Here is a 23,948-nt window from a genome sequence, read left to right on the forward strand (position 1 = left end):
ATCCCCCACTGGGGCAGGGAAAGCACAGTAGAGGGTGGCTGTTTGGTCATTAAAGTAAAACTAAGGAAATTAAGTTAAAGTTTATAAGCTCAATGGGGAAATCTTTCCCTTTTGCCCCTGCTCAACTCCTACAAAATTGGAAGTTGATCATATAGCCTGCGGGCAGAAGACAGGACATTTTGTCTCTGGAAAAAAATTCATCTCAGAGGAAAAATAAAAAAGACCTACAATTTTGCATATTTTAGGCTCCAGCAAGAAAATGAATGGAGTCGTGTCCAATCACATGCCAAATCCACTGTGAACACATAGCTCTTAATCAGCTTTTTAGAGACCCTTTTTTTTTTTTAAAGTTGTTTTTTTATAGCTACATTATTTATTTATTTATTTAACTTTTTTAGCTGTGTTGGGTCTTCGTTTCGTGCGAGGGCTTTCTCTAGTTGCGGCAAGCGGGGACCACTCTTCATCGCGCTGCGTGGGCCTCTCACTATCGCGGCCCCTCCCATTGCGGGGCACAGGTTCCATACACGCAGGCTCAGCAGTTGTGGCTCACGGGCCCAGTTGCTCCGCGGCATGTGGGATCTTCCCAGACCAGGGCTCGAACCCGTGTCCCCTGCATTAGCAGGCAGATTCTCAACCACTGCGCCACCAGGGAAGCCCTAGAGACCCATTTTTAAACATTGACAGATCGTTAAAGATTGCCAGATATTTCCAGAAAACCTCTTAGAAGAAAGCAATGGGCACAAAAGATTTTGAAAATAAAGAGATTCAGTAAAGTAGATGAAAACTTCTAAAAAGTTTAATGAACATCTTCAAGAAAATAAGAGAACATAGTGAATCTTGTTATTAAACAAGAATCTTGATATTCATTGCAAATAAGTTGGAACTTTAAAATATCATCCATATAAAGTATTTTGTATGATATAATCAAAGAAATATTCATAATGACATACAGATTGAACCACATGAAATTGCCACTTTTGTAAATTTTAAAAAGTGATCACATATTTATAATTTCATATAATTCATTTTAAGAGGGGAAAAAACATGACAAAATTGGAGGGAAAATTAAGAATATCAGAGGGTCTATCATGGAGGTCCAATATTCAACTAATAGTAGTTCCAGAAAGAGTAAAGAAACAGACACACACACACACACACACGTACGTGCAGGAGAGATATTATTAAAGAAATAATATCAAAAAATCTCAGGGGGAGGGGCAATATAAGGGTGGGGGAATAAAAGGTTATTATGGGATTATATGAAATCATGTGTATGAAACTTTTGAAAATTGTAAAGCACTATAGAATTTAAAGAATCTTCCATTCAAAAAAGAAATCTCAGAGAACTATATTGCAAGATTTTCTATCTTACAAGGGACTAGCCAGGGTTCAGCGTATTGACTGCAAAATGGCCTGCACCAAAACATGCCGATATGAAGTTTCAAAACACCAGGTATACAAAGAAGACTCTAAAAGTTTCCAGCAAAATAGACAAACATTGGCCACTACAAAAAACAAAAACAATAACAAAAGCAGGAATTAGGATGACATCAGACACCTCAACATCTCAACAACGGCCTGTAGTATAGAAGACAATGGCAGAATTGCCTAAAAAATCACTTTCCCCTCAATTCAATATTGGAGCAAATTAATGAGACATTCAAAACTACAGAAGTTCTCAAAAAAGTTCCTATATGTACCCTTTCTCAGGTTGAGGATGGTGTTACTAAAATAACAGGGTAAAGAGGAAAGTCTGCAATCCCTAAAACAAAGGTTCCAGTAAAGGAGAGAGGGGGTGAAGACTATGAGTGGGTGATGAACGGGACAAATAAGAGTGATGAATAAATGAATAGCACAGCAGTTGTGGATGGGACAGGTAGAGGACAGTGTGTCTGGAGCAGTTGGACGATGGCTGTAAAAGGGAGATTTCAATGAGGAGGAAAGAAATTGATTCATTTTACCACGTGGAAATAGTTTTCCAATAAGAGGGATTTTACTACTTTATTGGAGTATTTTGAAGAATTATTTAGAGGTGTATAGAAAAAGAAAGCAGATGGCAAACAAAATCAAAATGAAAGAATAATTACAAATTCCAAGGAAAAATAAAAGTTGTCTAAGAAGAAAATGAAAGTGAAGCAACTTTTTTTCTTCTTCTTCTTCTTTTCTTTTGTTTTTGGCTAAGCAGTTACATAGTCATAGCACTGCAGACACTGAAAAATTACTTAGCACACAATGGAGATATTACTAGGTAGAATTCATAGAGGAGAAGGGAGCTGGCTATGGAAAATAGGTAAAGTTGATAATCTGAATATTATTTGGAAATGTGGAGGTAACTAACAAGAATAAACACTGGGAGAATTATAAGCTGTTGCCTCTTAGTGAATGTGACCAGGACAGGAAGATGCAGGACAGATCACCAGTGTTTGCTATGAGTCTTGCTGTCTTAACCACAAGGTCTTATCTGATCTTTAAAAAACATGTGTTTTACTTTGATGAGAATTTATTATAAGTTTCACTCTTTGAATTCGGAATACATAGACACAGCGAAGTAGCTTCATAACATTTTAAGTATCAAAAATACTTTCCTTACAAAATATAAACTTTTCAATGCAAAGATCAACAAATCCATGTTTGTTGATTAATCTTGTTTTGAGAAAATGTCACACTAATGATGAGTACAAAGAAGGATCTCCAGAGGATTTCCATATGGAAAAACATAGTCTGAGACTTCTTTTGTCTTAGCAAGTCAGTAAAGAGTTGGCTTCATGTTTTTATGGACCAATTGAATCTGATGTGCGAATAACAGCCAGGAAAATACCAGGACACATTAATTAAGCTATTTGATGACAAAAAAATTATACTTGCTCGTTTCAGTCAATCAATAATTAAACATAAGTGACTGTTTCAGAAGGCCAAAGCAATGGCCTTAATCTTCTTATTCAAGAACCTCATTAATCCTTAAAAGAATGAGTACCGGGGCTTCCCTGGTGGCGCAGTGATTAAGAATCTGCCTGCCAATGCAGGGGACATGGGTTCGAGCCCTGGTTCGGGAAGATCCCACATGCCGCGGAGCAACTAAGCCCATGCGCCACAACTACTGAGCCTGCACTCTAGAGCCCACGAGCCACAACTACTGAGCCCATGTTCCACAACTACTGAAGCCCACAGGCCTAGAGCCTGTGCTCTGCAACAAGAAGCCACCACAATGAGAAGCCTGTGCACTGCAACAAAGAGTAGCCCCTGCTCACAGCAACTAGAAAAAGCCCGCGTGCAGCAACGAAGACCCAACACAGCCAAAAATAAATAAATAAATAAATTTAATAAATAAATTTAAAAAAAAAAGAATGAGTACCTATAAGGCAGTTTAAGGGGTTAAAATAGTTATTGTTAGAAAAGAGCTCTGCAGTTAGACTTAATCACAGTTTTTAAGTATTAAGGAGACCAGGAGAAGTTAGTTAAAGTAGTTGTGTCTTGAAGTCATTTTCGAATATGAGAGTTTTGGTCTTTACTTATTCTTTTTATTGTACAGGCTTATGATCAACAATGTTACAATCTTATATCAACCTTTTACAGCTCTTTTGCAAATAGGTCCCTTTCTCTAAAAAATAATCTCCAGGGGCTAAATGGAGAAAATCATGAAAGAGTCCCAGAATGCCACGCTCAGGAATGTAAATTGGTACAGCCACCATGGAAGACAGGATGGAGGTTCCTCAAAAAACTAAAACTAGAACTACCATATGATCCAGCAATTCCACTCCTGGGTATATATCTCAAAAAAATGAAAACACTAATTTGAAAAGTACATGCACCCCAGTGCACATAGCAGCATTATTTACAATAGCCAAGATATGGAAGCAACCTAAGTGTCCATCAACAGATGAATGGATAAAGAAGATGTGGTAAATAGGTACAATGGAATATTACTCAGCCATAAAAAGGGATGAAATTCTGCCATTTGCAACAACATAGATGGATCTAGAGGGTATTATGCTAAGTGAAATGAGCCAAACAGAGACAGACTAATACTCTATGTTATCACTTATATGTGGAATCTAAAAAATAAAACAAACTAATGTATATAACAAAATAGAAGCAGACTCACAGATATAGAGAACAAAATAGTGGTTACCAGTGGGGAGAGGGAAGGGAGGAGGGGCAAGATAGGGGTAGGGGATTAAGAGGTACAAACTACTGTGTATAAAATAAATAAGCTGCAAGGATATATTACACAGCACAGGGATATATAGTCAATATTTTATAATAACTTTAAATGGAGTATATTCTATAAAAATATTGAATCTCTATGTTGTATACCTGAAAGTAACATAAAATTGTAAATCAACTATACTTCATGTTTTTAAAGAAGACTCTATGGAGGAAGGGTACCTGTGAAGCTGGGTGCTTGGCAGAACACAGACAATGCTCAGCTGCTTGACCTGATCAGGCATAGCACCCAGCTACAGACGCTGCCTCCTAAAACACAGTGTGGAGCAGGCAACAGCCAAGGGAAATAAACTCAGATGCCAGTGGCCATGGAGTAGGAATCCTATTAGACAGTCTTAAGACTGGAAAATGGGGACATTGTGCATCCAGAGAAAATATTCTGACTCTCCCAGTTTCCTCTTCAGGGGCATTTGACATCACTTTCTGATGTTTGATGGTTCACGTTCACTCCTTGTACACACGCTCCTATCAGGCCCTGCCAGACCCCTGTCAACAGAAAGTCTCAGCCATTTGTACGTGATTGTTTATCTGACAACCACCTCCCCCGACACACACACACACACACACACACACACACACACACACAGTACTTGTATGTATAATCAGGAGTATAAAGTGAGGGGCCTTGACTCCCCAAGAATAAAGGGTTGGCTTCAGAAAACAGAGCAAACATTGAGGGAGAGAAGGAAAGATGTAGAAGGTGTTGGCAGTATCCCCAAAATCCCAGTTGAGCCCGTGTGTACACCAGCACCGAGCAGCACTGACTAAGTTTATCAACAAAGAAACTCTAACAGTGGCAGAAGAGTCAGAGGATTGTACACAACCTGACATGATATATTAGCCAGAGCAGGAAAACTGCGTGTGTGTGCTTGACCTTTGACATTCTAAATAAACTTGTGAGAGCAACGTATTCTTTCGGTAATCTGTTTGGCATGTGATTTTAATCCATTTATTATACAAACCTACCTGATTGTGCTTTCACAAGGCTTCCCTTCAAATATGTGAGGACCGCTGGAATGTTCCAACCCGCCCTTCATGAGTTTTCTTTGCACCTGGATAAACATCCCAAGGTGTTTAAACCATTAGTCATGTAAAATACTGTGTCTCCATGGTCCTGAAATCACTCCTGTAGGCATTCGCTACTTGGTCATTGTTGCAGGCAAAACTGTCTTCTTTTTAAGGTAAAGGAGTTTTGGAGAAGATCAGTTTGGAGAAACTGATGCCTGACTTCTGGTTTCAGCTTCGACGTGTAAAGAGTTTAGAAGCTGTCACTCCCATTTTTACAACAAAAAAGCTAGGCAAACTGAAAATAAATGACTTTCTCGGACCCATCAGAGAATTGAGGCTGTGGGGCAAGTTGCCACTCTGAAATCTGGAGACCAGTGAGTCCAGAAAAGACTTTACTGGCCTTACCTCAGCTGGGGGAGGGTCTTCCTTCCACTCCCTCTAATATTTATGTCTCACTCAAGAGGATAAAACAAAAACACAACAGTAGTCAGGAGGTTAGAGCCTTAAGGAAATAGATAGGCAACTCTCTAGTCAAGAAGGGAGAGGTGGATGAGGGAAGAAAACTATACCATGGGAAAAACACTCGTGAAGGTCACAGCCCAGAGATGCAGGCCTGCAAGACACTAAGATTTAGTCCTGAGATTATAGAATGCTTGTCCCTCCCTGTGTGTTACCACCAAAACATGGGGTTCCTGTATAATAACAGTGCATTATACCTGAAAGAGCTGGAAGACAGAGACTCTCTCTGGAGATTAATTAGGGAACCCCAAAATCACAATGGAGACAAAAACAAGGGCACTGGAGGACCTTGAGTCCTCAAGCACATTCCGCTACAGCTACCCTTAGCCGGATGACCATAAATCCTCCAACTAAAAGCCTATTTACTTCAGTACCTGTTAGTCAATGTGTGTCCGGCTTTCAACAAAAAACTAGAAAGCATAAAAGACAAGAAAAAATACAGTGTGAAGAGACAAAGTGAGCATCGGTATCAGACAGATGTGACACAGATGTCGGAATTATCAGTTACAGAATTTAAAATAACTGTGATTAGTAGGTCAAGGGCTCTAATGGGAAAAGTTAACAGCATGTAAGTTTACACGGGTAATGTAAGCAGAGAGACAGAAGCTCTAAGAATCAAAAAGAAATGCTAGAAATAAAAAACATAGTAACAGACATGAAGAATGCCTTCAAAGAGATCATCAGTAGACCGGACACAGCTGAGGAAAGAGTCAGTGAGCTTGGATATATAAATAGAAACTTCCCAGACTGAAATTCAAGGAGAAAAAAAAAGAGAAAGAGAAATAACAGGACATTCAAGAACTGTGAGACAATTTAAAAGTATGTAACATGTGTGTCATTGGAATATCTGGAGAATAAAGATAGGATGGAGGAAAAGAAATATTTGAAGAAATAATGGTCAAGAACTTTGCAAAATTAATGACTGACACTAAACCACAAATCCAGGAAGCTCATAGAACATCAGGAAGAATAAATATTTGTTTTAAAAATCACACCTTCATATATTTTTATATTTTAAAATATTTATTTTAAATATCACAGACTATATTCAAACTACAGAAAACCAAGACGGTGTGGTATTTGCAAAACAATAGACACATAGATCAATGAGCAGGATACAGAGCTCAAAATTAGACCCAAACAAATTAAGTCAGCTGATTTTTGACAGGGGTTCAAGGGCAATTCAGTGGAGAAAGAATAGTGTTTTAAACAAATTGTGCTAGAATTGTGTATATCCATATGCAAAAAAAAAAAAGTGTAGACACAGACCATACACTTTTTACAAAAATTAACTCAAGATGGGCCATAGACCCAAGTGTTAAATACTAAACTATAAAATTTCTAGAAGAAAATGTAGGAGAAAATCTATTTGACCTTCAGTTTGGTGATGAATTTTTACATATAGCACCAAAAACATGATCCATTTAAAAAATTGATAGGGTGAGCATTATTAAAATTAAAAGTGTCTGTTTTGTGAAAGATGCTGTTAGCCTCGGAATGAGAGAAGACATTTGCAAAACACTTATCTGATAAAAGTCGTCTCTAAAAAATACACAGGACTCTTCAGACTCAACAATAAGAAAGCAAAGGACCCAAGTAAGAAATGGTAAAAAGATCTGAATAGACATCTCACTAAAAAGGAAAATTGTCACATGAAAAGATGAAGATGCTCAATGGTACATGTTTTCAGAGAAATGCAAATTAAACCAGTGATGAAAACCATTACACACCTATCAGTATTCTTAACCGTAAAGACCCATAGACACCAAGCATGCTACAGGAACTCTCATTCATTGTTCGCAGGAATGCAAAATGGTACAGCCATTTTGGAAGACAGTTTGGCAGTTCCTTACAAAACTAAGCATAGTCTTTCAAATGATTTAGCAATCAGGCCGATAAGGTATTTACCCAACTGACTGGAAAATGTACATTTACACAAAAACCTGCAAGCAAGTATTATAGTAGCTTTATTCATAAATGCCCAAAACTGGAAGTAATCAATATATCCTTCAATATTTGAGTGAATAAACATACTGTGGCGCATCCACACCTTAGAATGCTATTCAAAGATAAAAAGGAATGAGTTATGAAGACTCATAAAGACATAGATGAATAATATATTAATTGTTATTTGAATCACATCTCTCAATTTTGTCAACTAAAAAAGAACTCATGATCCAAATATATATTTCTAAAATCAAACTCCAATAACTCAGATGAAACTTAAATTCAACATCTAATATATCTTATTCCAGTCTTTCCCATATGGCTGTATATGATGTCTCTGTAAAATAAGTAGTTAAAGGGACTCTTGTGCTTTGTTTTAAGCTTTCCTTAGCAGGCAGTGTGATCTTGGATGTCTCGAGATTTTGTGCCTCTATTCTTCATTTTATAAATAAGAATAAAACCAACTGATATGTAACAAACATTTTGATTCTAATAAATCTATTAAAAAATTTTTCTAAGAAGCATTTAAATAATAAGTGAATGTATAGTTTGACTGTAAGAGTATTGCTTTTTGTACAATCATTTGAGTCTGGGACCTGGGAGAAAGGTCAGTGCACCAATAACAATGTTCTCGCTTTGGAAAAAAAAGAAGTATTGAGATAACATCTAAGAATTTAGTTTTCTAAATGTCTTGGCATTTGGACTTGAGTTTTAACCTGGCACAAACATCAGTATTACAACTGAATATGCACTTGCTCCATTCAGCATCTTATTTGCTAAAAGTAAGAATAAATAGTAATAAATTGTAATATTTCAAAATCCTTATTTTAAATCTTCTTTGATAAATATACAATCTCATTTCCTCTTCTATCCAACAAAGCAAAATAAAAAATATCCTGAATAATTTTAAGATTATGCTTTTCTTCTTAATTTATATCTTGCCATTATTTTTTTCTCTCTTTTCTTTTTTTATCTACAGTTATAGTTTTCATTTAGGAAACCTTTTTGAGCTAAGTAGAAATGATGTATTATGAGACTAAGCCAATGTTGAGAATTCAAAGAAAACAGGTAACAGACAAAGGATTTGAATTTAGCTGGCTAACTCATATTTTGAGAAACTACAGCTACTGGAATTACTTGCCTAAATACACCTTTATTTTCTAAAACTGGAATCACGCTTTCCAATGAAATTAAAATATTCTATTTGCATGTGTGTATTCTACACATTGCTTGTCAAAATGTGGTCCATGGATCAGCACCACGTGGGGCTCCACGAGAATGCAGAACCTTACTCCCTACCTGAGATGTATGGAATCGGGATCTGCATTTAACAGGATTTCCAGGTGATAGGCATGCACGTTAAAGTTCTATATAACTACCAATAATAGGAACAATATTTTCACCAGAATGCGCTATATAAAATTCAAGTTAAAATTTATTTCTGAATTTGTTGCCACTGCTTTTGTTGTTCATTTGTTTCACATTCTTTTTCCAAAATATGAATATAAGATTAATAGAAGTGCTTAACAGGTAAAAGCAACTGAGTCCTCCAAGGTGAAAGTTCATTCTTGCCTTTCATCTCCAAATAAAATAGCGTCAAATGAAGTATCCCTCCCTCCATGCCATCCTAATCTTACAATCTACTTCCCCTACTAGCATTTCAAAGGTCAGCTTCTACTAATTGAAGTAACAGAGAGGGATTTGATCTCATATCTGCCCCTGAATGATCTCACATTACACACTGCAGGTTAATTCTTCTGGCTTTTACCAGTCTGGAGAGATGAGGTTATCCTTATGCTATGGTAACAAATAACTCCCAATCTGAAAGGCTTAAAATAGCAAGGTTTAGCTCTCATTCACCCTGTATATGCGTGTGTGTGTGTGTGTGTGTGTACCATGCTTTTGGTGCTATATGTAGAAATTCAAACTGAAGGTCAAATAGATTTTCTCCAAATTTATCATCTTATAGTTTTAGAAGTCAAAAAGTCCAAAATAGGTCTTCCTTAGCTAAAATCAGGTCAGCAGGCCTGTGTTCCTTCTGAAGGCTTTCGGAAGCCTCGGTATTCTTGCCTTTTCCAGCTTCTAGAGGCTGCCTGCATTCTTGGCTCACGGCACCTTCCTCCATCTTCCAATTTTTCTCTGACTCTGACTTTCCCTTTTGTCTCCCTCTTATACTTTAAAGGACCCTGAAATTACATTGGGCCCAGTGGGATAATCTAGGAGACTCTTCTTATTTTAAGGTGAACTGATTAGCAATCTTATTTTCATCTACAACCTTAATTCCCCCTTGCCATGTAACATAACACATTAGCAGGTTCTGGAGATTCAGATGCAGACATCTTTAGAGTGAGGGGGGGGGCACATCCTGCTAACCACATCTTCATGATGGATTGTCCTAGCAACTGAGAGTCAAGTTAAACCACATCAATAGATCACAAAAGACACCAAGTGCTCAATAACCTCAGAGATTAATATTTCTAACATGGTTTCCAATATATATGAAAAATATGTTTGTTTACAATGGTCTTAGGATGTAGAACTTAATTAATATGTATGTTTTAGACCAATATTTTTTCCAACTGAGGTAGTCATTAAAATATCTGAGGTGCTTATTAAAAATATAGATTCTGAGGTGTCACATTCCAGACCTCCAGATGAGAGATTTAGGAATCACTGTGTTTAACAAGTGCCCCAGGAAATTCTGCTGATGAGCCCAGTTGGGAAAAGACAGGACTCCAAAAAAGATGTGGAAAGTCATCAAGATACATTGATGACAATTACGGAAGGAAGCATTGTACATACGGATTAAATTCTGCATCATTGGGTGGCAAGTAAAATACCAGTTAGTCAAACATTATGATGCTTTTCAGGACTACAAATACTTTATCTTCAATTGGCTTTAACAGCATGTATGGGGAGCCTCAGGACCAAAAAAAGTTTTAAGATAACAGCAAATACTCACTGAGCACTTATTTAGTCACCTTTTGGAGTGATTTGTGTATATTAACACCTTTAATCCCATGAGAACTAAACAAGGCAGGTATTATTATTATCTCAATTTTACATATGAAAATACTGAGGAATATAGAGATTAAGTTACTTCTCCAAAGTCATAAAGCCTCTAAGGCATAGAGACAGGATTTCAACCCAGGAAGTTTATTCCAGAGCCCGTGACCTCAAACCTCACAGGATATTTTGACTCTCAGCAAAGGCTGTATAATATTTCAGTGTTTCAAACTAAACCAAACATGTTTGATATAAAACTGTAGTCACAAATCTATTTTTTATAGAGTATTATTTATACCCTGATAGAGTTAAGGTCACCCTAGTGTAATCGAGGCAAAGAAACAGCTGCCAACTATTCCATTTAGAGATTCAATCATCATAAGACTGAATTGATGACCCTCCAAGTAATCATCAAGTATCAAATGCAATTTTGTCAGGAAGTATTATGGAAAATACAAGGCATCAATTTATGTAAATCAAAACATGAGCTTGCAAATGGTATAATATTTATTATTAAAAACACAGCAACTTTGAAAGCATTGTACATTTCTCATCTATAAAGCCCATATTTAAATGATATTTTATTTAAAAAGCTATAAAGATACTGGAATACTGAAATGGAGGAAAATCGGTCTGAGAACAATTTTCAGCCTGCTTTTAATTGTCCCAGATACGCAGAAAGTAATATGGCTGTTACAATTACTGGAGCATTGCCAGCCTATCTTGCACACGTGGATGCAAAGTTTGAACGCCCTTGCCAGGAAACTGAGAAGCCTGAATTGTATGGCACTTAATGTTTCCTAGCACTTAATGTTCCCTCCCAGACCCATAGAGAATAGAATTGAGATTAGGAGGGAAAGGAAGATGTGACATTGGGAGAAAAAAATGTCTTATGTAAACTTCAGTTAAAATATGCCCCTTTGAGCTGGACTTAAATCACCCAGATCCTAGCTTCTGGGTGGTCCTTTAAGCATCCAGTCATCTATTAAATATTTCAAGATTATGAGATCTTGACTAGACCTTTGTCCTTTATTTTTACCCAATCCCCAAATTACCACAGATATTATAAAATCTAGCTACCAGTCATATTTCTCCCTCCTTCCTTCCTTAATTTTTGTTGTTGTTGTTGTTGTTGTTGTTTTTTCTCTTTGCACTTTAGTTTGGAAAGTTTCAATTGCTATACCTTCAAGCTCGGTGATTCTTTCCCTGCCTGTGTCTCATCTACTCATGAGCCCATCAGATAGTTTCCACCTCTCTGCTTCTATTATTCCTCTCTCTTTTTTTTTTACAGTCCTCACATTGATTTATTTACTTTTAATGACACCACTCAACATCCACAGTGGAAAATAAGATCATTTAGGAGCACATACAATTTTCTATCAGAGACCCGGCTGGCATCAAGAAACTCAAGCAGTCTGTTTGGATGCCCTGAAAAAAGGAAGGGAAGGGATGGAGGCAGGGAATCCACAGGTGTTCTGTGGTTGTGTTGATAAAAAATCATATTCATCTCTTCCTGTGTGCTGTCTACCTTTTCCATTAGAGCTTAATCATAGTTATTTTTAAACATTCCAAAATCTGTGCCATATCTAAGTATCTTTCTGATGCTCGTTTTGTCTTTCCACACTGTAATTTTTCTGCCTTTTAGCACGCCTTGTGATTTTTTACTGAAATCCAGACATGACATGCTGGGTAATAGGAACTGAGGTAAACAGACCTTTCATGTGCAGTTCAGGCTATGTTTAATGTTTGTTATAGTTGTACACGCCAGCTTCAAATTCCTCTAGTTCCATTGGTTTTATCTCCCCTGACGGCTTTGGGGCTTCCCTACGAATTCCTCCTTGGAGTCTGAATCCCGTACAATCTGCTGTTATTATACAGGAGCCCTGCTGATGTAGCTGTGGGGTGTGGGAGAGGAGAAGTGCTGTTATCTTCTGATTAAACCTCAGTCTCTTGGTGGGCCTGTGTCCCTGAGCTGTGACCTTCACACATGCTACTTAGCTTCAGGAAGTCTAGAGGGGGCTGGAGTCAGGGCAGTGGTCTTCCCCCAGGTGGAATAAGGTGATGGTACAGTCTGCTCCCCACAGAGTAGGATTCTGTTATGGAGAACACTTGGGTGTCTTTCTCAAAGATTGCTCTCCTTCTCCCCTGCCAGAGCCACAAGGGGCTCTTCCTTGGCTCTTTACAGAATTCCTGGAGGTAAAGCCCCTTTCAGTGGTCTCCACCAACTTCTTACTCTCAAGCTAGACCATACTCTGCTTCCAGAAATTCAACAAAATTACCCTTTAAGTGTTGCTACCAGTTTATGGCTCCAGTGGGTTCTGTTCCAGGAAAGTAGGTCTTGGCTCTGACTTTCCAGATTCACGTTTCTCTCCAGAATTTGGAGTGGTACCTAGACCTGAGACTTCATTGATTCTTTTTCAGTTAGTTCATCTTTTTTCCTGATGTGAGGATGGTAATGACAACTTCCAAGCTCTTCACATGTCTGAGTTGAAGCTGTAAGTCTCCACCTGTTTCCTGATGTGTCTTTCTGCAACCTCTCTGCACCTTGAGAGTTGCACCTACAGAGCTAGCAGGAATCTACCCCTGTAATTGGCCTCTGATCTCTTCATGTGACATCCCAGCCCAGAGAGGCCACTGTTATTGAGGAAAGCTAGGAGGTAGAGAATTATATCATTGATATCTGTATCATTTAAGTAAAACAGTTAATAAATAATTTTCTGTGATAAAAAAAAACAAACCATTATCCAACAACTCTGGCAAGATTTCCAAAACTTATTTTGTAGGTAAGTTAAAAGTATTCAAGGGTATAGAGACTTTGAAACCACCAGATAAAAAGATCTGGAAAATCTTTTTATCTTTTTAAAAATTCACAATTTTAAAAAAACAAAGCAAAATAATTTGTATTTTGACATTGAGCTCCAATAAAGGAGATTATGCATGTACATATGCATGTGCATTTTAGAAGCCCTTATTAAGATTTTAATTTGCTATCAAATTAAAATGTCACATGAAGAAACTATTTTATGATTCATTTGCCAAGTGTGACTGTGACAGCTGAGATTAATTTAACCTGGGCTTTTATACATTAGTATTCAAAAGGAATCTAACACAGAGAAAAGTGTTTGGTTTTATTTTTATAATGAAGGAAATGTGTGTTCTCTGTTTTGCTGATTACAATGAGCAGGTGGATTAAATGGTTTTGTAGTTAAACACAAATACGGATTAGGAATGAAAGCTACTTCCAAGATGCATTTCCGCCCTTCAGACAAGTGCTTGAATGACACAGGGTCATGAAAAGCAGGGGCTGTAACATTTACTCTGGAAAATAAATGTTTACCTCAAGCAGCAATTGACATTTCTAGCTTATTACGTGAATGTCAAGCACTGTTTCAAATCACTTTCCCCACATTGGTCCCAGCTTTGGGCCCTAGGCCAATATCAGACTGGTTAACCTTGATTGGTGGCTTACCTTTACTTCCTAGAATTCATATTCGTGTCAATAACATGACCTCCAAATTCATAACAAGCAAGACGTGTTCAGAGCTGAAATACATCCACAGGAACCATGGAAACGAAGGAAGAGCTGCAGACGTGGGCGGGCCCGTTGCTCTGCACCCAATCAAGAGTGGTGTTCTGTGAGTTCCAACCCATCCCGCTGAGACCACGAGGTCTCCAGTACCACAAAGCGCTGTTCAAAGTCTACATCTTCAACCCTAACCTCTGACCCCGACTGAGCATGTTATCACCACTATGCACGATGGTTACTGTTGCTATTGGTGACGCAGCCACAGAGACATCCACTAACACAGAAGCCCCCGTGATTCCCATCAGTTGGTTCCTCTTTTCCTTTTTCTTCTTTGCCAATCACACATAATCCACCACCATAGCAAGAAAAACCCCTGAATCCTCTCCTTTTCTTTCCATTTTAGTGGTGGGATTCTCATAATCTCTTGCCTTAATTGCTGCAACAATAGCACTAAAAAAAATCTTCATTCTGATGTTTCTACCCATTCTTGTTTCTTTCTCTCAATGCAAGTCTATGGAGCCAAATTACACACACTCTCACAAACACACACTTTTTTTTTTTTTTTTACTACTAACTGTAATTATTATTACCGAGAGTTTATCATATGCCAAGCATTCCATCAGCTTGGTGAATTTTTAATTTTAGTCAGCCCCAGCAACTCTTGATTAACTAGTCTGTGCCATAAATTTAGCATTTCGATGATATTTCAGTATTATTATTGTATGTAAATACACACATTCTGACTCCTCAACTAAACTTAAGCCTCTTAAAGTTAATGATTGTGTCTTACTCTCTATAACAGGCCCTCGCTAAATCAGAGCATCAAGCTTGTTTTGAGACATTTTGTGAACAAGGAGCTCATCCTACTCCACACACTAAGTTTGAGATGTTTGGTTAAACAGGATAATTAAAGGCATTCATAGAACTTCCACTGTGGCATGCTCCTAATAATTGAACAGAATTCATAAATGTATTTAAACTCAAGTTTCCTACCTTATAGCTACTTTTGAGAAGCTAGGACTCTTGAAACTGGCTCAAAGGGAGTTAAAAATGTCACAGGAAATGAAATATTCTGTCCAAAGCCCACTAAGAAATTTGAGAGAACATGCTATTTTTGGAGTAGATTGACCATTTCTTAGTATGTCAAAATTTTGGCAGGTTGTTGGTTAGCCATAAATACTATGGAAATATTATTTTAAGGAGGCCAAAGAGTCTATACATAAGGCACACATAGCTTAACATGGAAATATGTATCCAACATATATTTTTAATTAGAAAGAAAATTACAGTTGAGTATAGGACTACATATGTTTAGCGGATTCACATAAAACTGGAAAATACAGACATCTGCTATTTTTACTCAAAGTATACTGAGTGCCCATGACATAATTTGGCAAATACATGTATACCATAATTTTTTTAAATGTATTGGAATAAATGAGACTTGGTTATATCAGGAATGGAATGTTTAAATACCCCAATAATCTAGATACCTCTTTGTAGAAAAGACAATATTTTCTTCTGCTGTAATACAATTTTAAAGAAAGCAATCTTTTGTTTCTTCAAAGACACAGATAAATAAATGATTGTTTACAGGAATTTTGTTCAGCATGCATTCCAGTTTTCTAAACCTAAAAGTGCCTTATAATATGTGAAAGGAAAGCCACCGGTCATGCATCTATAAGCAAAAACCAAAAACATATTATTTTGAATGCTGTCTGGCCTATGGCCTTTAAAATCTTTAAAGTTCAGTTGCTTTGGAAAGGATTTTCTAAATTGCAAAATCGCAATCCAAATTACACCTGAAAACTGGGTGCATTCCTGTAATGAAGGGTTCATTCATACTATCTCCCAGGAGGTGTTTAACCCTTTGAAGGACTCCTGTGTGCTTTTGTCTCCCTGTCAGAGAACTGCTTCCCCTCTAGCATCACTCAGCATTCTGTTGCTCCACGACCCGGCCACGTGAACATGACTTTCTGCATTTCCTAGGCTTTTGCTCTCAACCACAAACCTTTGTTACACTCTTCTCTTGGCCTCGAATGCTCTTCCCTGACTTCCACTTGCCTAAACCTTCCCTACCCTGCAGTCTGAAGACAGGTGTGGGTTCCCTGAGGACTCCTTTCTTGACCCGCAGACCTTACCTTCTGTCTGTGTTATAATTGTCTCTTTGCTAGACTCCCCTTCCTACCCAGACGGGGATGTGTAAGGGCAGAGCCTGGCTCTGCTCACCATTCCATCTCCAGGCATTAGCACAGGACTAAGTAAACACACAGGACTTGTTAAATTAATAAATCAATGGGGGTGGTGTGGCAGCTAATTTGCATCTTTCTTTTCCTCTCTTTTCATTTTGTCTTTGCCAGCTGTGTTCTGTGAGGTGGGTAGATGTCTTTCCAGGGCTAAAATGTATGCTAATCTCCTTCATGGTTTGTTCCTCAACTTTGGCTCTGGGTTCCAGAGAGGATGCTCCTGTATTCCCTCACTTCACAAAGCGCTCTCAACTGGCTTAGCTTGGCTACTTGCTTGCCTAATTTCACAGTATGTGGAAAACATAATGAAAATGCTCTGTGCTGGCAGAAGTGATTTCCATGCCAAAGAGAACTGATTTTTTTAATCTTAACTATGTCATTATCCAAGTCTATTAAGTTGGACAATTTCAGTTATTTTTGCTGGCCTCAGTTTTCTCCTTTATGAAATGAGGGGTTGAACTACATGATTTTAGAGGTGCCTATAGTGGGCAGTTCTCGGATTAAATTGCCAGGGCGTTCCTTGCATATAGTTAGAGATACGTGATGCTAATGTATGGTTTGAATATCTTGTGCAATCTGTAAATTCAACCTCATGCATCGATTATATTAGCACAGGTGACAACATAACAAAAATAATAACCCACAAGCCACAGGTCGATTTGGCTAAAACTATAAAGGAAAGTTATGGACACACATAACTAAAAGCTCAGAAGAATTTCAGGCTTCGAAAGCGGTTTCATCACAGCCCCCCTCCTGCTCTTCTCGTCCTCTTGGATCTGCCCCCCATGCATGACTGGGCTTCAGATTCAGGCTGACTTGCCTTTTGGTTGCAATCTGCTTGCTGTCGTCCCAAGCCTGCTGCCCAGTTTCTTCCCCAGTCCTTAAAGTCCTGGCATCATTCTGGCGGAGCCAAATAGGAGCAATTGCCCAGACCCCTAAAACAGTCAATTTGACCAGGGCTGGGGTCAGGGCAAGGATTGCACTGCCGAGCTTAGGCCTGAGCCCAGGGTTGCAGGGCCATCTAGTTGCTCCTGGAACAAACCAATTTTGAAGGTTGCAGAAATACTGAAACAAAAATCTAGGTTTTGTATTAAGAAAGGGGGAAGGAGAGAGTAAGGAGGCCCAAACAATAGATTGTCACAGTACGTAGGCTTTGGAAACCTATTCCTTTAAAAAGAGAGAAATAATAAGTGTTCATTGAGGACACTCAAAACTACATCTTAATTTTTAACATCTATCTTCAAATTCACACACTAATCTGCAGGTGACTGTTATATATAATGTGGCTGTCCCACTATCCCCTCAACCCAGCAAATCTACAAAAGAGCACACAAACTCTCCCGCACACACCAGCCCACAGAACACTGTACTTCTCTCAGCTGCACTACTGTTCTCCAGGTAACTCAGGCTTGGACACATGGAATCTACTTGGATTATATTTAGGTCACATTTTGAAAAAACCTGAAGTGAACCCAAATGAATTCTCTTTATATGATACGATAAAACGATGAGTTAAAGAAAGATAGTCAAATGCACGGATAACTAAAATATTGAAGAAAAATAAGCAAATGCACAGAAATGTATTCAAGGTACAAATTCTGGAACGATACACTTATCACCAAAGTATACAGAGGGCTGGTGCACGAACTGCCCTACAGCCAGGACTTAGTCTCTTGAGTTACCCAATCTCATGTCAGGGATATTACAATGCATTATTGCTGTTTTAATGCTTAATTAATAAAATGTCTACACCATTTAAAAATACATGGACTAAATTCCCACATTATCAATGTGGTCTACAAAACAAATGTAAGGGGGTGGGGGGCTTGTATATTTATTTCCATTTACAGATAATGAAATCAAGTTTCAAACAAGCATGTATGACTTGGCCTTGATCATAGAGACTAGGAGGTTTCAAAGCCTTAATTCCCACAGTTTTTGACACTAAGCATTGTGGGTTTGTCATAGTATTAGTAAGAACGTTGCCACACAACTAAGCTATTTGTCCTTTAGGTAAATAAAGTCCTGGGCATCATTCTGGCAGGGCCAAATAGCAGCAATTGCCCACAGAATTTGCTTCTGTGGTTGTGAATATTTCAATCTCCATCTACCTTTTGGTTTGTCTTTCTCTCATTTGATTCCAAATGCAGAAGAGGAACAGGGAAGCACGTATTGAGGGCAACCACCTGGAACAAGCATGTGGCTATTTGAACACAGGAACTCCAAGAAAAGAGCTAATACCTTAGGTATTACTTGAATGTCAACCCCCAAGTTACTCATATTTTATTGATTTATATAGATATATATTTATAAAGGTATTTTAGACTTTGTACTCTTTGGGGAGATACTTCTACAGCTTCTAAATACTTGTATTGTTTTATTTAAATTTTATACCAACCCTTTAATGTTAGTAAGGAATTTGACTAATTTCACACAAGTTCAGGAAGAACCAGGATTAGACATTGTATTTTTCAAACATCCAGCACATTCAAGTTAACCCCTCCTGTTTCCGATTACTTACCAACCAGTTTTCTTCTGAGTTAAATCATCAGTATATTTTCCTTAAACAACAGCATTCTGTGGCAGTTAGTTCACTTAGTGAGGGGGTGGGGCAGTTAAAATCCTTGTCTCCTTCCCATCTGGAAATCCTATTATTTGATTATGGATTCCACTGATTTGATTATTTCCCTATTTAAACAGTATTTATTGCTAATACAGTATATAATAGGTGGAAACAAGTTTTCACAAATTGTACAGACACACGAGCAGACAACTGTACAGATGCCCAGGGCTCCAGCAGCAGTGGTACCTGGTGCGAGGGGGCATGTGGGGCTGTGGCTCAGACTTGGGATCAGGAAAGTCTGCCGGATGCAACAAGCAATTAACACAGAAGGAGGAGTAACAGTTAGCCACGCGAAGGCAGAGGGTAGGCAGAATAGAGAAGTTCTTCAGACAGAACAGAGAAGTTAAAACCCAAAGGCAGGGGACAGCATGGTGCCTTAGAAAAACTACAAATTCAGGGTTTCTGTAGCAAGAGAGGGCTAGAATTAGTGAAGCTGGTGAGAGAGGAGACCTAAGAATTCCCAGAGGCTGAATCAGGAAGGGTCTCGCACTCCATTTAAGGCATCCCTATTTTAACCAGAGAGTAATATGCAGCCTTTTAAGACTAAAAGCTAGGTGTGAGGCATGATCAGATTTGAATTTCAGAAGGATCCATCTGAACGCAGCAGGGAAGACTGTTTGGGAAAAATAAAAGACCAGAGTAGGGAGGGCAGGAGGCTGCTGCAGTAATTGATGAGCCAAGGGGTGATGAGAGCAAAGCAACGCCAAGGGTACACATTCTTCCTGGAACTTGGATTTGGATTTCAGACACTAATCAGCGTCCACAGGTGGCCAACTCAGGAGCACAGTCTGGGCAATTCTGACTCATGTACACCAAAATCAGAGCAATTGGTTTGCAAGGAAGGAACAGAACAAAGCAGAAAGAAAGAGACAGAGATGAGACCCCCCCCCCTCACCTTGAGTCGTAACGGGTCTGCGGGCACACCCCCGTGAGAACCAACCCCACTCCCAACCCTGTGCCTTCCTGGAGATGCCCCAAATCTTTAAGATGGCCGGCAATGTTTTGCTTCTACTAGGGCAATGGGGCTTTGTTAATTGCAGCCAAAAAGGCTTGCCTAAGTATTTTAATTTCCATTTTATGGTGGGTGTTAATTAGTAGTTGTTACATGAATTAATGTAAGAATAAATGAATACATAAATTAAGTCAATGGTTTCAGATGAATTTTGGAAATTTCATTAACAGCATAAGGCTTTCTATTATTTCTTCCAGCTAATTATCTACATCTGTTTATTACATTTTCACTCCCAATTCTACCCCCTCCCCCCAAAAAGAGGCAGTTTGTCTTTTATGCACTAGTATGATTACCTTGCTCAAAATATTTGTTTTAAATGAAAAGACTTAATGTGTGTAGCGTGGTGGAGGGGTGGGAGAGCGGGGAAGGGGTCATTTCCTGTGTAAACTCCCAGTCCTTAATTAAAACTGTATTTTCTAATATTAAAAATAACTAATTCTTATTCAGAGTTCTGGCTGTAAGTCTAAAAGGAAAGGCTATGATTTTTTAAAGCTATAAGAAGTATTGAGGGTTTCTCCATTATTACTGATTATTGGATTGTGTATTAAAATTGACAAATGTGCTTCATAAAATTGTTTTTATTGTTAATAGTTTAATTCATTATTACATTAAAATCTTAAAATATTCTAAGGGAATAAAATATATTACAAAGCTATTCTACTATAAATTTCATACTTTAGAGTTTGTGCATATTGTGTGCCACATATTTCTTAATTTTCAGGTATTTAAATACATGAACATATGCATAATCTATTCCTGAACTAGAGTTTGATGTGAAAAATCCTGCACATTGTATTTTACTCTTCTTTGGTGTTTATTTATAGCTAGATTTCTGCACTAATTTTATCATACCTGAATTCCACCATCCATATTTTAAATCATCCATGTTCCTAGTGCTAAAAAGATCTAGGCTTTTGTAGTTCTCATTGCTGTTAAAACGGAAAAAGAACAAACAGATGTTCCCTAATCACATGGATGGTGTTCTTTCTGATGTTTAGTACAGGATGGGGTAAAAAGACACAGTTCAGACACTAAGGCAACACCAAGTAACTCCAGCCCAGCAGGTGAGAGGGGGGACTGTCAATCACGGAGCCATTCTTGCCAGGCTACAGGGTGTCAGACAACAGACTTCACTGTCTCCATTGAACTGCTAATTATTTGAGGATTCTGTAGGGCAAAGTCCATGTAGAGTTGGCCTGTTCAATTCTCAAACAGCTTTCTCCTGCTAAATCATGTGCACACACACACTCACACACACACACAACAACAATGGGTATGTAACCCACAGATATGACTTTTCCACCTTTCCCTCTCTCACTTCCTGCGCTCAGGGTCTCAACCCTCCATACTTACAGCACGCAGACTTTCCCACGTCTATAGTTTCTCTTGCAAGACACTTTCAAAATCAACATTCCATTGCTGGGCTCAAAAGCCCAGGTGACCTGTTACCTTCAGGTGAATGCACTGACTGGGAACTCAAAGCACTCTCTATGTGGCTTCAGTCCACCTTTTCCATTCTTACATTCCACTTCCACTACATTTTTCTTCTGTTACATGTTTACGGCTTCATCTGTCTCCTCCATAAATCTTCCTGGACTGGTCAGGACACTAGTTACCTCTCCCTCTTCTTCACACATATATTGATATTGTCCGCACAAAGAATGTCTGTGTAGTGCCAGCTACTTTGGTATCATCTTGTCTTATTCCTAGTTTTGGTTTTAAAAAAGTATTTTTAAAAATTCACCTTTATATCTTGACTTCATATATATATAAATTCACTGAGTGCAAAAACCCTGTTTCACACTGCTTTGCAGCTCTAACATAACCAGCACTGTGGTTTTGCTAGTAGATGACAATCCATGTAACTTTTATATGATTCCTTGAGGCCAACGTGATAAAATGGCAAAATGAGATATACAGATATTACGTTCTCTTAAGATCTCAGAAGATTCGACCTTTGGTGAGGGGAATAATAAAGGAGAATCTAATAGAGGAAATGCAAGCCTTCATAAAGTTCTGAAGAAAAGTGATAATGTATATAATAGTTAGGCCAAGAGGGAATAGAAAACTCAAGATAAAAGAATAATTCGAACCTAAGCTGGACTCCAAAAAGTCCACAGAAAGTCTGTGAGAGAGTGAATAAAACAGGTTGGCTAGAGTGAAGTGGGATGGTTAGCTTTTAGAGATGAAAACTAAGACTCTGTGACTTTTTTTTCAGTAAGAGGAAACCAACAGAAATTCTTGCATGTCCCTGAGGGTGAGGTAACAAGTCAAACAGCATGTTGAATCAGGTGGGGAAATTCTCTGGTGTCTTCTATAGATGAGCACCCGGATTCTGGCGTCAGATGTCTGAGACCCAAGCCTATCTCCATCATTCACGGGCTCTGTGACTTTGGGTAATCAGCCTTGCCTCTCTGTGTGCCACAAATTGTCAGCTCCAAAAAAGGAGGTTATAATCCTATCTCAGATGATTGTTCTCATAAATTATGAATATTTTAAAGGGTATATGGGGAGAGGGGGAGGCTGAAGAGGAAGGGCTGTGTAGGTTTGGGGAAAGGGGCAGCAGGAAAAGAAGGATGGGGTAAAGGGTATTAGCAGCTATGGGGAGTTAGTCACCACCTAATCCTGTGGGGAAGTATCCACAGCTCAGGGAACTTCTCCTGCGTTCATCTACAAATAGGTAGTGCAAAACAGCATCCTTTAATTGAGAGTAATAGTACATTAAACTGAATTTTAACAAAAGCAATAAACCTAAGCCTCTTTGGTGCATCACCAGAATGAGGGCATTGCTTGGTTAAGGGCTCACTGTTAAACCACGTTCACCGAAGTGGTGCTTTACCTGTAATTAAGAGAGTGATACTCAAAACCTTAGTGCAGCTTCTCGAATGTCCTCTAGTACAACTTGGAAGGTTAATAAGAAAGGAAAAAAACAGCATAACCGATAAACAGGATGACAAATCACAGCTCTCTTTGGCCTGAGAATCTGCAATGGTTTTAAGAACGTGTCCTTCTTAGCCTAATGCCCTCTACATGCACCCATGTTTTCATTCTTTTTTTACATTTTTATAGATTTTTACTGAGATATAAATACAAATTTTTAAAAATAAACTGTCATTTGACCTCAAAAGAATAGAGACATAATGACCAATAGTCGGTATGTATATAAGGAGCCCTTGGAGGGGCTGCTCACTTCATGGATTTGAAAGGAATGGTCATAGTCAGCTCAAATCCTCAACAGACCAGAAATGCAGGGCTTACTTTAAAAAGCATTATTTTGCCCAAAGAAAACCAATTGATATCATATTTGGTTTTCACGATTGTTTGGCTAAGCTTCTGACATAACCATGACTTGCTTGTGCACCTTTCTACAACATTCGGACAGAAGAAAAAAGTCTTCGGACAGAGATAACCCCAAAACACGCAATTGAAAATGTTGTTTTGCAGAGTCAGAAAGACTTTTCCTGCTTAGAAAATGTTTTCTCTGTAACACAGATGTGCTTTTCAAAGCCTCAGAATTTCCTCCTTTGAAAATATGTTGAGCCAACTGAATTTTTAAAGAAAATATTTATACCCTGAATTTAGCTCTGCTGAAAGAGCATGCAAGAATTGCAATCATGCTCTTTGTAAGTGTTTTAAAGCTTTCCTGGAGTTTATCACGTGAGGATGAACTGAAGGACTGAGGTCCCAGGATTAACATAGACCTTGACCTTTGATTTAACATAGACCTTGACCTTGATTTAACATAGACCTTGACCTTTCTCAGAAGAATGAGAAAGTGCGTAGAGATGAAAAAATGTGCCAGTATGTTCACTATCATTAATCCTCATAATCTGAAAA

General features: G+C 38.3%; 1 protein-coding gene across 13 annotated transcripts in view; it reads right to left on the minus strand.

The window, feature by feature from the left end:
• Positions 1-23,948, minus strand: part of LOC309655261 (uncharacterized protein) — a 179,326-nt gene that overhangs the window by 133,897 nt on the left and 21,481 nt on the right. Inside the window, exon 7 of one of the 13 annotated variants that reach the window (XR_014260712.1) lies at positions 11,797-14,313. The exons of the other annotated variants lie outside the window; for them this stretch is intronic. The gene's annotated coding sequence lies outside the window, so the exon portion shown is untranslated. Of the gene's footprint in view, positions 1-11,796; positions 14,314-23,948 lie in introns of those variants that run through there. 13 annotated transcript variants of the gene reach the window in all.

Source organism: Balaenoptera physalus, assembly GCF_965194825.1.
Source record: "Balaenoptera physalus genome assembly, chromosome: 2".
NCBI classification, from domain to species: Eukaryota; Metazoa; Chordata; class Mammalia; order Artiodactyla; family Balaenopteridae; genus Balaenoptera; species Balaenoptera physalus.